The sequence below is a fragment of the Heptranchias perlo genome, chromosome 9 (assembly GCF_035084215.1).
Source record: "Heptranchias perlo isolate sHepPer1 chromosome 9, sHepPer1.hap1, whole genome shotgun sequence".
In the NCBI taxonomy this organism is placed as follows: domain Eukaryota; kingdom Metazoa; phylum Chordata; class Chondrichthyes; order Hexanchiformes; family Hexanchidae; genus Heptranchias; species Heptranchias perlo.
The window spans coordinates 16,811,090-16,827,566 of record NC_090333.1 but is presented as its reverse complement, the minus strand read 5'-3'; positions in this window follow the sequence as shown (position 1 = coordinate 16,827,566).

Sequence of the window (16,477 nt, the reverse complement as noted above, 5' to 3'; positions counted from 1 at the left end):
CTTAGAAGAATCTAAGAATGCACCACTGAATATTTTTTGACTTCCCTTGCTAACCATCTTTACAGCTTCAACGATGGCATCCCAAAGTTGGGACTGCTGCTGGTAGCACTGATGTAAGGCGAAAACCACAGTGCTGCTGCCCCCAGAGGCACTGAGATCCCTCTGAAGGGCTGGGTTTTTGCTGGTGCCTTCAGAGACAGAACCATAGCAACAACACAAACACCAACAGTAACCACACAGGCCACTGTGTTTTCTGGCCATGGATGGGCTGAGTGCTCTATTTCCCTCCCATAAGCCACTATTGTTCATCTCCCGCTGAAACTGCAGATGAACCATCTGTGCAATGCAAGTTGCCAGAGTTGAATGGTGTGGGTTGTAATGTTGGATTATTTCGTAAAAAGAAACACTTGCATTTATATAGCGCCTTTCACGACATCAAGACATTCCAAAGTGCTTTACAGCCAATTCAGTACTTTTTTGAAGTGTAGTCACTGTTGTAATGTAGGAAACGTGGCAGCCAATTTGCGGACAGCGAGATCCCACAAATAACAATGAGATAATGACCAGATAATCCTTTTTTTATGTTGGTTGAGGGATAAATATTGGCCAGGACACTGGATATAATTCCCCTGCTTTTCTTCGAAGTAGTGCCATGGGATCTTTTACGTCCACTTGAGAGGCAGATGGCTTTAACGTCTCATCAACAGCTGCAGAAGTAACATGACAAATGGAGGGCTAATGGCAAGACAGTTGGGTGTTTGAATGTGCAGCTGTAACTAACACGGGGGAGAGTTTTCTCTATGGGCAGATAGAAGGGAAGGGGGTTGGTAGGGGGATGTGAGAGGTGAAGGATACAAAGAAGTAAACAGAGATAGCCATGTCTCTGATTAAACGATGGGCATAGAGAAATAGCAAGGATGGGGGGGTGGGGGGAAGGTCTGTGAATATGGGTAGATGAGTTTATATGAAGGGAAAGGTAAAGGGAGGGAAGGAGGGCTGTAAACTCAGAGAGGGCAAGGTGAATTGAGATGGAAGTTGAAATCAGCGAAGAAGAGGAGTCACTCAGTGCAGAGGGTGAGGAAGGAAAGAAGGGAGGATATCTTGGTGAGGAACTCGGGATGGGGCTTGGGTGGACAGTAGAGAACGAGGATTATAAAGTAGAGGTGAGAGGGGCGGACTAAGGTGAAAGGAAGAGAAGGTGCTAGAGCAGTAAAGGGAGAAACCTGGGTGAGATTTGGTTATAAAGAGTACTCCGCCACCATAGCGGTTTGGGTGGGGCAGGTGCTGGGAGGTGTAGTCAGGTGGGAAGGCTTCTGTAAGTGACAAGGTGGTATCATCCATGAGCCAGGATCCCGTCAAGACCATGATGTCAGTGCAACCATTCACAGTAAAGTTTATGGCAAGGGTCTTGTTTGTACCACAGACAATCCTTTCCTGGCAGCTATATTAGATTGTGTTAGAATCAAGAAACTGTTTCATCCTCATTATTATCTGCCACATCAGTGTTCTCAACATCTCCTAATACCTTATTGTAGTTTAGCCCCATCTTCTCTAGAGCAACTACTATGTAAGGAACTGGACATTGTTATGAACTTGATAGACCTGGCTCTTGAACTGTGGTATCTGGAGGAGACGATGAGTTGCTTGAAATATCAGAAATACGTGGAGGAGCTTCTGGATTCTTGTGCCAGATATATCACATCTGTGGAGATGCAAAATACATTTGCTATTTACAATGCTACATAATTACAACAGTTTTGTAAAGTGATCACTGCCAAAATATGAATATCAATTTATCATTTATAAATGGCTGGGACTGCCTCAGTTTTATTGGGTGTCCACGTAAGAGCAATTTAAACCATTACAAAGTTGACTGTGGCCCAGACCCAATTGCCCAAACTGTGCAATGTCCTTAACTAATAGCTAATAAAATATACATGTTGAATGTTTGTTACATTTAGTGATATACCAATTTACCATTTAGATCATTTAAAGAAAGAAAGAACTTGCATTTATATAGTACCTTTCAATGCACAGCCAATGAAATACTTTTGAAGTGTAGTCACTGTTGTAGGGTAGGCAAACGCAGCAGCCAATTTGCGCACAGCAAGGTCCCAGAAACAGCAAAGGAGATGAATGACCATTTAGGCAAAACATTTTGATAGGATTTTTATCTTGGAAAAAAGAGAACTTTGCATGGATTAAAACTCGTCACATCACTTTGCATTGTTAATAAAGGAATACGGGTAAGAGACTCAAACGTAATCCGTACTTCTCTATGACATTAAAGGGTCCATTCTTCAAATTTATAATTGCATCCACTGTAATGTCATAAACAAAGGATTGTTTGGTATGGACTATTGTGTCTTGTGTCCTTAATACTAAACTCTGTCTATTCTATCCCAGTTGCAAATTTCAATGTCAGAGCTGGTCAGCTGCCGCCTGCATCACTGCCAGTCATTCCATTCCGAGGAACTTGGACCTTTGGCATTAAGGGAACATTAGCACTGGTTTGTTAGTCCTTGGCACACTATCAATATACATTCTCCTGCAAATCTCCCTTACCATTTAAAATAGTGAGTATCTATTTCCACAGAAGGCATGCCTCTTTAGTCTGATATCTTTGGTGAGCAAGCTCATTTTTTTGACTTTGCCACAGCCATCAGCAATTTCACCTCTTTCATTTAACTTTTCTCATCTTTCCCAGATTTGGTCTCCATTTTCCACTTCCCACAACTATGCATACATCAGATGACTGGTGTGTAAAATTGGATATGCACAATTTGTACACAGACATAAATGACAAAAGCAAACAACTTTACCCATAGATTTTGACATGGTGAGAGGAGAATAAAGCCCTCAAAGTTTTCTTTCCAGCTCATGTCAACTTATTGTGATGATTTCCAGCTTAAATTATGAAATAATTGCTTAAATGGATTTACCACTCCCACACGTTACATGTTGAAATGTGCCAGCATTTCATCTTAAGCTGTTCAATGAATGAGCTACTCAACACTGAGTAAAGCAGCAAGAACTAATCCTAGCAAGTCTCAACGTATCTTTCACAAACTTTACATATTGCACATAAAGAAATCAAAAGCCTGCAAGGATCAATATAGTTTAAAAGAAAATGGCTCATTCTGAATGGGTCACGCGAACCAGACAATCCCCAAGAGCAGCTTAGAGCAATGTTTGTTACTTTTGAATACACTTGAACCCTCAATGGTGCCTCATATTCCCCAGAAAGGTCTTTTGAGATTGTGACATTGAAATACCAGAGCCCTTTTATTGCAATCACAAATTGTAGCTGTTTAACAAAATGAAACTTTCACACGTGTACTGTAACTCTGAAATTCTTACATCAGCAAAACCAGGCCTGGGAAAACATAGAAAGGACTTGAGTGTTTTGAGACATTAATGATTTTTGATTTCCTTTTTAATAGAGTTTTAACATATTCTCTGATTTGACGTCATTGCATGTCATTTCACTAAGTCTAATCTTGATGGAGACATACCATTTTCTCTGAGAAAGCATGTCACCATTGTATGGCATGTAGATTTAACAGGCATTCAAACTCAGTCATACATGACATACATGCAACCTATGTGCTAAGTCTTCATATCATGTGCTTCATTAGCCTGTATTTCTTTTATTCTGGTTTTTAACCATTTATTTTAAATGTATACACCTATGCTACAAATTAAAAGCAAGACCATAGTTGCTGACTTGGGTACAATGGGGAGAGGAGGGGGGAGAGCACAATTTAGACACTATTAGGCCTATCACTGCTATGAGCAGGGTAATAATAAGTGTCAGATTGAATCAGTAACAAGCTTAAGTTAATAGTAAGCTAATGCTGTTTCTCTTCACATTACCAATTAAAATAATGTCTGTTCTCACTTACGGCAAGGGCTGCTGTCTCATGCCGATTTCCTTGGAGTTTCCCTCAGCTTCGGCCACATCCATGTTCTGCTCTCCTAGCTCATGTGAAACCCCGCACAGGTTGACTTCTGTAAAGGGTGCTCATGTTCTTTGAGCATCAAACACAGTGGTTCAAGTAAATTTCTTGGACCCTTATTGCTATACATAAAAATTCTGTTCCTACTTACGCATGGCAGAGTTTAGTCATTTTACTGTACACTATGGTAAATACAAAATCACAGATAGAATCAATTTGTTGGCATCTCTGAAAATAACAAAATAGCCCCACCCCCTATTCTGATTCATCCCTGTTAATTGTATCCATATGATTTATATCAATTAGTGTTAATTGTATTGAGGTGGTGTGTATCAATTGGGGACTCTCTTATATCCATTTATATGAGAGCTTATCTAGGGGACGCACAGTGGGTAATGTTGATCTCTGTGAATAAAGGCTTGGAAGCAACTGAAGACTAGGCTCTAGTATTCTATCCTTCACCACCTGGCTATTCAATTTATTACAATCCCTATAACATAACTGGCCAACTAGTCCAGCACAGCATGTGCAGTTACCGCAGTCATAGGAACGTAAGGACAGGAGTAGGCCATTTAGCCCCTCGAGCCTATTCCATCATTCAATTAGATATAGCTGATCTGTATCTTAAATCCATCTACCCGCCTTGGTTCTGCAAACCTTAATACCTTGCCTAACAAAAATCCATCAATCACATGGCGTGTACCTTGCAGCATCACGCTGAGTGACTACACACAAAGTCACACATGATGTGAAAAGTCAGTCAACATGCGGAAATCAACATGAGACAACAGCCCTTGCCTTATGTCAATACCCTTCTGTTGGAGTTTCACTTCATGAACCAAGATCTGCACGGCAGTAGTTTGGACTGCAACCCGCAACAGGTGGCCAACAAAAAGCCCAAGGCCCCTGGAGGACAACCTTGCAGCATGATGACAAGTCTCAAACTGGGAGCGCAATGCCCCCTCAGGGACAGCAGTCTCCCTTCCCACCCTAGTCACCACTTCTGAGCAGGTCTAATCTGTGCATGTAGAACATTACTTTATAAAATCATACAGGGCATTATTTGGGACAAAAGGACTGCTGTCCCACAGGAACGAAGGAACGAGAACAAATATTGTTTTTATGTTTTAAAATTAACAAATAAAAAATGAAAGTTTAGACCACCAGGGGCCCCATTTAAAAAAAAATTTCAGTTAACTCATTGAAACGCAGAACCAAACCTGAACATTACAATGATAAAGTGAGTCAAAGATCAAATCTTACACCATTCAAATACACTACTTAGCAATTTTAAATAAAAATTAAATGTTTCAAAAACTGTCTTTCAGGTCTTCCTATCTTCCACCATTCGCTCTTTCTATTTAACATTTATTTTTATAACACTACTATTTAAATATAATAACATGTTTTAATTATTTGTTTTCATTTTAAAAAAAACTTTGCTACCCATTTTCTGTACCTCCTCCCAAAAAACCCAACTTCAAAAATTACCTTCTAACCAATCAAGAGACTAAATTTGGTTATTTAATTGGTGGGCCCAGGTCCAACTACATTGTTAAATTTAGGATGATATTTGGAAGCCTGAATCAGCCCGAGCATCCGACAAGATAACTCATTGATGGCACAAACATCTGAGCTTTGTTAGGATAGGCATGTAGATTAGCAGTGAGAGTGGTGAATAATGACTATTTACTGTTTGGTTACTGTTGTAACTCCTTCATCCTATGTATTGAAGGAAGATAAAACTCCTTAGCTTCGATCTAAAACTATACTGTCTTCACATAAAATATGTTTGGGAGATGTTGCAAAGATGCGGTAAACTGAAGCACCCAATATGCGGCATCAAACAGTGCAGGGATGTGTGATATACTATAGATTCCTCACACTAGGGCCCCAATATTAACAGCAGGGCCTCATTTAAATAATCTGCTGCAGACTTTCGCCCGACAGACTGGCCAGTGGGCGAGAGTGCAAACAAGCAGCAAGAGGCCGCAGCCCAGGACCTGTGGGGACGGTCCTTGGCAGTCAGTACTGGATGAAGGCTCCAGTCCCTCATCGGGGGGAGGGAAGAGCGTGAGGTCAACGGGGCCATGATCAGGGATGAGTGGTGGGGGGAAGAGGACATCAGGGCCGGGATCTGGGCTGGGGGAGGCCGTAGGCTTCCTTGTGAGGCCTGGGTGCAGCACTCCTGCTCCTCCTGGCCCACAAGGAGTGCTAAAAGGAGCTGATCTTCAGCACTTACCTTGGCCAGCCAGCACTTCGGGCCGTGACTGTTGAATATTAATTAAGCACCTTTTATGGGAGCCTCGTCGACGGCTAGATTTCTGTTCGTTAAATTTTAAACAGGTGGGAATAGGGTTGGGTTGGGATCGGGTTGCTCGATCCCGATATTTTAACCCCTCCCCAACCTCTCCCGCCCTTTGGGGTGGAGGGGGGTGGGGGGTTTAAAATTGAGGCCTATATTCCTGATTCTAACATGGGGTGCCGAGTGGATACAGGCTGCCTCCCTCCTCACTCCACAGGAAGGGAAAATGAGCGAGACATGGTCATGCAGTTCCCAGTAACCGATTTCAGAACTGCATTGGCAGGTCTGGGTAACAAACTGCCCGCCCTCCCGCTTGGCCGTTGAAAGTGTACGGCAAGTGTGTGGGATCATTGGACAAAGGGGGGAAGGAGAAAAAGTTAAATTCCCTTTAAGAAACAAATATAGTTGGAAGCTAATGTTTTCAAGTGCGGGTCGATGGGAAAATATCAAATTCATGCATGGATGCAAGTCGGCTTTATTCGTGGCCGACACAGCAACTGTTTATACAGCTGTGCCCATCAAAGTGAAAACCATGGTCAGAGATTGTTATAACATTCAGGCTCACAAACTTCAAATATTTGCAGAATAATTAAGACAACAAAAAAAAAGTTTTACTCTTTGGTCCTATTCCGTCATTGATCAAATTAATCAACAAGCAAACTTTGTGTGGGTTTGTGTACAGAATACTAAAATAAAAGTTAAGGCAGTTTCAATTGTAATCAGAAAAGAATGAACGTAGGTGATAACACACAGTGATTTTAATCTCCATTGTTGGCTTAGAAAAGGAAAGAGTGCAGTTGCAGATAAAAGATCTAGAGCAGAAAACAGAATGTTGTAGCCTATCATTACTCTAACCAAATGGAAAAAAAACAAAGTGAAAATGCTCAGGTCACAGTTTTGGCCAAAGCGTTTATTTTTCTGTTCACTACAGGTGGTTTTTTTTTTGCTGAGAGCTCCCTATATGTTTTTCTAGTGCAGATTTTCTGAAATAAATACTAGATTTGGAAATTAACTACGCAATATTTTTGTAAATGACATTTAAGGTGTTCAGACCAAATTGTTCTGGACACTATTTTAACAGAGGCGCTAACCTGTTGATTTTAAAATGGCAATAATTAGCGTACAAAGGAACATGGCAGAAATGCATCAAGCATTTATCAGGATAACATCTAATGACGTATAAGTGGGAAATTTCCTCCCTGGTATGATCTGTGGTGCGAGTGTGGCCGGCCGGGTTATCAGCCTACTCGATGTAGTCGTTGCCGACCGCAGTGAATTTCCTGGGGTGAGGTCATTGAAATATTTTTGGAGGGCTCCTGGCAGTATTCCTGCCTGTGTTGGGGAGTGTTGGGAGAGGGGGGCAGAAATGGTTACTACTGTAGGACTGTTATGCCTACAGCAGCTTAAAGGGCCAGGCAGCCACAAGGAATCTAAAAAAAAATTCTAATGCCTCAGTTAACAAAGAATACGTGCCGCTGTGGATATATCCATCGATCACCCCTCCATTAACTTCACTTATTGCTGTGTGCATTTAAATGTTTAAATGCATAGCACTTCTAGCATCGCAGGTTGCCGGTTGTATATAGGCGTAAGTAGCATCTAATGTTTACAAGGCAGTAATGACAGAAAATGCAACACATGCCTTATGCCGTCATTATTACCTGATTTAAATATGCTTGACGTTGGGGCCCTGAACTTTGTCCACAAATGTTAAACCATATATGACAGTTTTGGGAAGGGAGTTCATTCAGAACAGGTGTCTATCCTAAATAAATGCTAGAAAGCTACAATATCCAATTCAGGATTTCCAGAGAAAATAGAAATTGCAACTGCAGCAACATGATCAGGCAATTCCTCTGAGCAAAATAGCCTAGTGATTGTATTTTATATTAAAAAACAGAAAAGTAGCATAAATCTACTATACCTGATTTTTCACGAGGGACTTGAAATGACCAATCTAAGGGAGCTGTGGCATCTACATTACTCACCAAGATCCCTGAATTAGGAGGAGTCTGGTGGAAAGGTCTATCTCATCAGTGCTAATTATCCAATTCTGTCTAAAATACTGCAATAGAAAAGTTAATGGATACCCTGAAACAACCTGACCAATGATAGAAAGAAGAATAAACTTGCATTTTACATAGAACTTTATCACTTGCTCAGGATGTCTTAAAGAGCTTCAAACCCAATGAATTGTGGTCACTGATGTTATCTTGGCGAATGGCATTATTTAAGCAGGATAACCCTGTAACTTTCTGCATAAAAATAGAGCTTACCTGCTAACACTATGGAGGTGGACATCAGAAAAGTCTATCATACAGTAGACTTGATTGCGCTGCTCCAAGCAGCTTTGGATTTGACCCTCTAACAGCAATAACTACCTCGAATAATGAGTTTCTTTTAGCCTTTATCACCAGTGTTAGTCTTCTTACTCAATTTAGTTATATAAAAGGAGCAAACAGAGTTCATAGGAACATAGGAACAGGAGTAGGCCATTCAGCCCCTCGTGCCTGCTCCGCCTTTTGATAAGATCATGGCTGATCTGTGATCTAACTCCATATACCTGCCTTTGGCCCAAGGTTCAGCCTTTGCTTTTTGTTTTATCTTCGGAATTGGTGGCAAAAGCTATCCTTGTTCACAAAAGAATAGAGCGGGGTCAAAAGGTGACCAAATACACAAAGCTCCATTTAATGTGAATAACATTCTATTACTTATTAGTGATTGAAATAAAGGATACTTATTATGATCGCATTGGTTAATCTAAGGGTGCACCTACACTACAGTTTTAGCATCAGTGTGGTGATTTTGCGCTTCACTCCATGCTGTGCTCATAGTATAAATGCAGTCTGAATCCAGAGTCAGGGCCCAACCTGACACTAGAGTGAAGTAAAGTGAGGCTGCCTGGAGGAAGGAGTCACTTCAGAGTCAGTTCTGGTCTTCACACCCGATTAACGCTACACAAGTTTAGGGTTGGTACACAGCTGAAACCACTTAGCGCCGATGTTAAGTGTGAAAGCACCCTAACAAATTTTTAGAAAATGATGATGCAGGACAATGTGGTGATATATCAAAGCGCTGTCTCATGCATTATGGCTGAACTCCAGGTCTTCAGCATCTATATACTCTGACTCTCAACACAGGACGGTACTGCCAACGTGCCTTTATTCTGTATTGTCCTGCTTTGAACCAGCCACCCTCTTGGAACCGCTCTTGTAAAAGTATAAAGGCAAATCTCTTTTTGGATGCTAATGAGTCCCAAGATAGCCTAACTCCACAAATATATCGAGGATTAGCCTATTATGGAAACTGTTTATTAGTAACAGTTTATGGTTTTTTACCCAAAATTAAAGAAAAGAAAATCCAAATACTAAATCAATTCAAACATCTGAAACGATGTCATATCATTTTTAAACAGCTTGGGACTGTGCTTTGAATTCCAGTTTATGTTCATATGGCAGTTCACTTGAGTGAAACAACAGGTAAGAATCAGTTGGCATCTAAGTTGTAGAAAGATGTTCCCAAACCTAAACAAAATATGCTTTGGGAGCTCAAATCATCCACGGGGAAAAGAGACTTCTCACCGATGTTGATTTATTGCAATGGAAAATAATTTGGCAGAAACTTAATCTGGCAGAATTTGAAGTTAGAGCTAGATTTATGCAATGCTGCATCATATATCTCTCACTTGTATAAATCAAATTAAGTGATGAATAGAAATGCTGGAGATTTGATAAATGCACAGCAACATTAGTAGGTAATAGTTTTGGCACAATAGTCAAATAATCATCTCTAAGGTCCTCCTCCAACGCCTCTCCTCCGTCATCCAGCTGGGACTGCGCTCGCCTGGTTCCATTCTTATTTATCCTGTCGTAGCCAGCAAATCACCTGCAATGGCTTCTCTTCCCACTCCCGCAACACTACCTCTGGAACCCCCCAAGGATTTATCCTTGCCCCCCTCCTAATTCGCATCAACATGCTGCCCCTCGGCGACATCATCTAAAAACACAACGTCATGTTCCACATGTACACTGACTTCACCCAGCTCCACCTCACCACCACCTCCCTCGACCCCTCCACTATCTCTCATTTGTCACACTGCTTGTCCGACATCCAGTACTGGATAAGCAAAGATTTCCTCCAACTAAATATTAGCAAGTCCGAAGCCATTGTCTTTGGTCCCTGCCACAAATTCCGTTCCCTAGCCACCAACTCCATCCCTCTCCCTGGTCAATTTCTGAGGCTGAACCAGACTGTTTGCAACCTTGGCGTCCTATTTGACCCTGAGATGATCTTCCGACCACATATCTGCTCCATCACTAAGACTGCCTTCTTCTACCTCAGTAAATCCGCCTATCTCCATCCCTGCCTCAGCTCATCTCCTACTGAAACTCTCATCCATGCCTTTGTTACCTCTAGACTTGACTATTCCAATGCTCTGCTGGCCGGCCTCCCATCTTCCACCCTCCATAAACTTGAGCTCATCCAAAACTCTGCTGCCCGTATCCTAACTTGCACCAAGTCCCTTTCATCCATTACCCCTGTGCTCGCTGACCTACATGGCTCCCAGTCCTGGAATGCCTCAATTTTAAAATTCTCATCCTTGCTTTCAAATCCCTCCATAGCCTTGCCCTTCCCTATCTCTCTAACCTCCTCCAGCCCTACAATCTTCTGAAATCCCTGCGCTCCTCCAATTCTGGCCTCGTGCGCATCCCTGATTTTAATCGCTCCACCATTGGCGGCCGTGCCTTCAGCTGCCTAGGCCCTAAGCTCTGGAATTCCCTCCCTAAACCTCTCTACCTCTCTCTCCTCCTTTAAGATGCTCCTTAAAACCTACCTCTTTGACCAAGCTTTTGGTCACCTGTCCTAATATCTCCTTATGTGGCTCGGTGTCAAATTTTGTTTGAAAATCGCTCCTGTGAAGCACCTTGGGACGTTTTACTACATTAAAGGCGCTATATAAATGCAAGTTGTTGTTGTTGTCGTCGTCATCGTCGTCCTAGACCCTGATCTGACTTTGACCACTTGCTAGGTAATTGTAGCTAACTCAGAATCTCTGACTAAGGTGAGAATAGATTACTTACTGAGTTGCTTTCTTTCATTTAAAAAAATAATTCTAACAAACTCAAGGTCAACAGAATATGAGCCTCCCCAGCAGATGCAGAATGAAAACTAACAGTTGCAGAGTTCTACAACCACTCTATTTAAAAACATCAGTGAGTAACAGATTTAATCATCACCATCTTCTTGTCTGCCTCTCATGACCAGATGTGCACTGTTGATCCATCGTGCTTTTCCATCATATCAACAGAGCTCTAAACAAAGATAAATAAAACAATTAACATAAGCAGAGCAGGACATGACAAAACTTTAAAAGGGCTGGTTTTGTTCTTTGGGCGAGGATAATATTCACGTTTTGATGTTTTCTCCTCTTTTCCCTAAGTGGTTCTTCTTCTGCCATGCACTATCCAAAGTTATTAGAGTGGGTGAGTGGCCAGCCCCCCTGGCCTTCATCAATACTGCTATGTGACTGCTAAGAGGTGTGCTAAGAGTGGCCCTGCATTGGCTTTGCTTCCTTCTCTTCCTATGGAGAAGTACCAGATCCCTGCTCTGTCTCTCTCGTTAGTGAAATGGCTGAGATTGTTGAACTCAACTTTAACCCTGGCTGTACTTAGAATCATAGAATGATACGGCACAGAAGGAGGCCATTCGGCCCATCGTGAGCTATGCTGGCTCTTTGAAAGAGCTATCTAATTAGTCCCACTCCCCTGCTCTTTCCCATTTTTTCCCTTCAAGTATTTATCCAATTCCCTTTTGAAAGTTACTATTGAATCTGCTTCCACCTTTCAGGCAGTGAATTCTAGATTGCAACAAATCCCTGTGTGTAAAAAAAATTCCTCATGCTGCCTCTAGTTGTTTTGCCAATCACCTTAAATCTGTGTCCTCTGGTTACTGACCCTCTGCCAGTGGAAACAGTTCCTCCTTATTTACTCGATCAAAACCCTTCATGATTTTGAACAACTCTATCAAAAGTTCCCTTAACCTTCTCTGCTCTACAGAGAACAACCCCAGCTTAGAATCATAGAATCATAGAAGTTTACAACATGGAAACAGGCCCTTCGGCCCAACCTGTCCATGTCGCCCAGTTTATACCACTAAGCTAGTCCCAATTGCCTGCACTTGGCCCATATCCCTCTATACCCATCTTATCCAGAGCAGGGATCTGGTACTTCTCCATAGGAAGAGAAGGAAGCAAAGCCAATGCAGGGCCACTCTTAGCTTCTCCAGTCACTCCACATAACTGAAGTCTCTTACCATTCCAGTAAATCTCTTCTTATATTTCAATTTTATTTGTTGCATTTTTTTCACAATTTTAAAGGGAAACAAATAAATATTGGTCTAATGTATGGTGTGGACATTATAATATTGGTCTAATGTGTGGTGTGGACATTATAATATTGGTCTAATGTGTGGTGTGGACATTATAATGGGCACAATCAGAATGTCACACATTAATTGCAAGCTGCACTCAAAGGCTGGGTATTGGGCAATTAAGTCACCGTTTCTTTAGGAACATAGGAACAGGAGTAGGCCATTCAGCCCCTCTGATCCGTACACAATTCCATTTACCCACATTTTCTCCATATTCCTAGACACTCCTATCTAACAAAAATCCATCGATCCCAGTCTTGAAAGCTCCAATTGTCCTAGTGTAAAGAAACGGTTAATTGTATTAACTTTAGCTTTTAAGTGAGTTTCTGTTAGAAGGCTGGAAATGTCAGTGAAATTAAAAGTTACCAGACAGAGACTTTAGTTGATAAGCATTCAGCTACAAGCTTTCTTTGTCCGAGCCTCATAGACATCTCAGCTGTCCTCCTAGGGATTAACTCCTCCAAGGACATATCTGTGCAAGGCAACTGATAACTCATTTGTAGGAGAGTCTTGGGCCTTTGTAACTGTCTCCAGTTGAATGAACTGATTGACAATTTAGTCAAGGTGAAGGCTCAGGGAGTTATTCTTGTTAAAACTGAAGTCCAACTAATTGGATGAGGTAATATTTTGAAATATGTGGATTCTCACATAGCCAGAATAAAAGAAAGATATAAAAAGAGGGGTGTTAGAATAGAGATTTCAGAATTCAAGCTCAAGACCTGTGACGCAGTAAATTCTTCGGTACCTTGTACCGTAAGTGTCTCAAGTATATGTGCAGTGAAAAAATAGTCATGGGCAATTAATGGGGCTAAAGGCTGACAAATCCCCAGGGCCTGATAATCTATATCCCAGAGTACTAAAGGAAGTGGCCCTGGAAATAGTGGTTGCATTGGTGATCATCTTCCAAAATTCGATAGATTCTGGAACAGTTCCTACAGATTGGAGGGTGGCAAATGTAACCCCACTATTAAAAAAGGAGGGAGAGAAAAAACAGGGAATTACAGACCAGTTAGCTGAACATCAGGACATACCTGGGCAATTTTCCACATTGTCAGGTAGATGCGGGGTTGTAGCTGTACTGGAACAGCTTGGCTAGTATAAAAAGTATCAGTAATGGTGCCCATGAAACTACCGGATTGTCGTAAAAACCCATCTGGTTCACTAATGTCATTTAGGGAAGGAAACCTGCCGTCCGTACCTAGTCTGGCCTATATGTGACTCCAGACCCACAGCAATGCGGTTGATTCTTAATTGCCCTCTGAAATGGCCTAGCAAGCCACTCAGTTGTAAAATCTCGCTAAAAAAAGTCACAATAAGAATAAAACCTGACGGACCACCCGGCATCGGACCACTAGGCACCGGACACAACAAAGGCAAACCAAGCCCAGTCAACCCTGCAAAGTCCTCCTCACGAACATCTGGGGACTTGTGCCAAAATTGGGAGAGCTGTCCCACAGACTAGTTAAGCAACAGCCTGACATAGCCATACTCACAGAATCATACCTTTCAGCCAACGTCCCAGACTCTTCCATCACCATCCCTGGGGATGTCCTGTCCCACCGGCAGGACAGACCGACCAGAGGTGGCGGTACAGTGATATACAGTCAGGAGGGAGTGGCCCTGGGAGTCCTCAACATTGACTCTGGATTCCATGAAATCTCATGGCATCAGGCCAAACATGGGCAAGGAAACCTCCTGCTGATTACCACCTACCGCCCTCCCTCAGCTGATGAATCAGTCCTCCTCCATGTTGAGCACCACTTGGAGGAAGCACTTAGGGTAGCAAGGGCACAGAATGTACTCTGGGTGGGGGACTTCAATGTCCACCACCAAGAGTGGCTCAGTAGCACCACTACTGACCGAGCTGGCCGAGTCCTGAAGGACATAGCTGCCAGACTGGGCCTGCGGCAGGTGGTGAGCAAACCAACATGAGGGAAAAACTTACTTGACCTCGTCCTCACCAATCTACCCGTCGCAGATGCATCTGTCCATGACAGTATTGGTAGGAGTGACCACCGCACAGTCCTCGTGGAGATGAAGTCCCGTCTTCGCACTGAGGACACCATCCAACGTGTTGTGTGGCACTACCACCGTGCTAAATGGGATAGATTCAGAACAGATCTAGCAGCTCAAAACTGGGCATCCATGAGGCGCTGCGGGCCATCAGCAGCAGCAGAATTGTATTCCAGCACAATCTGTAACCTCATGTCCCGGCATATTCCTCACTTTACCATTACCAACAAGCCAGGGGATCAACCCTGGTTCAATGAGGTGTGTAGAAGAGCATGCCAGGAGCAGCACCAGGCATACCTAAAAATAAGGTGCCAACCTGGTGAAGCTACAACTCAGGACTACATGCGTGCTAAACAGCGGAAGCAACATGCTATAGACAAAGCTAAGCGATTCCACAACCAACTGATCAGATCAAAGCTCTGCAGTCCTGCCACATCCAGTCGTGAATGGTGGTGGACAATTAAACAACTAACGGGAGGAGGAGGCTTTGTAAACATCCCCATCCTCAACGATGGCGGAGTCCAGCACGTGAGTGCAAAAGACAAGGCTGAAGCGTTTGCAACCATCTTCACCCAGAAGTGCCAAGTGGATGATCCATGTCGGCCTCCTCCCGATATCCCCACCATCACAGAAGCCAGTCTTCAGCCAATTCGATTCACTCCACGTGATATCAAGAAACGTCTGAGTGCACTGGATACAGCAAAGGCCATGGGCCCCGACAACATCCCGGCTGTAGTGCTTAAGACTTGTGCTCCAGAACCAGCTGCGCCTCTAGCCAATCTGTTCCAGTACAGCTACAACACTGGCATCCACCCGACAATGTGGAAAATTGCCCAGGTATGTCCTGTCCACAAAAAGCAGGACAAATCCAATCCGGCCAATTACCGCCCCATCAGTCTGCTCTCAATCAGCAGCAAAGTGATGGAAGGTGTCGTCGACAGTGCTATCAAGCGGCACTTACTCACCAATAACCTGCTCACCAATGCTCAGTTTGGGTTCTGCCAGGACCACTCGGCTCCTGACCTCATTACAGCCTTGGTCCAAACATGGACAAAAGAGCTGAATTCCAAAGGTGAGGTGAGAGTGACTGCCCTTGACTTCAAGGCAGCATTTGACCGAGTGTGGCACCAAGGAGCCCTAGTAAAATTGAAGTCAATGGGAATCAGGGGGAAAACTCTCCAGTGGCTGGAGTCATACCTAGCACAAAGGAAGATGGTAGTGGTTGTTGGAGGCCAAGCATCTCAGCCCCAGGGCATTGCTGCAGGAGTTCCTCAGGGCAGTGTCCTAGGCCCAACCATCTTCAGCTGCTTCATCAATGACCTTCCATCCATCATAAGGTCAGAAATGGGGATGTTCGCTGATGACTGCAAAGTGTTCAGTTCCATTCGCAACCCCTCAGACAATGAAGCAGTCCGAGCCCGCATGCAGCAAGCCTGGACAACATCCAGGCTTGGGCTCAAAAGTGGCAAGTAACATTCGCGCCAGAAAAGTGCCAGGCAATGACCATCTCCAACAAGAGAGAGTCTAACCACCTCCCCTTGACATTCAACGGCATTACCATCGCCGAATCCCCCACCATCAACATCCTGGGGGTCACCATTGACCAGAAACTTAACTGGACCAGCCATGTAAACACTGTGGCCACAAGAGCAGGCCAGAGGCTGGGTATTCTGCAGCGAGTGACTCACCTCCTGACTCCCCATGGCCTTTCCACCATCTACAAGGCACAAGTCAGGAGTGTGATGGAATAATCTCCACTTGCTTGGATGAG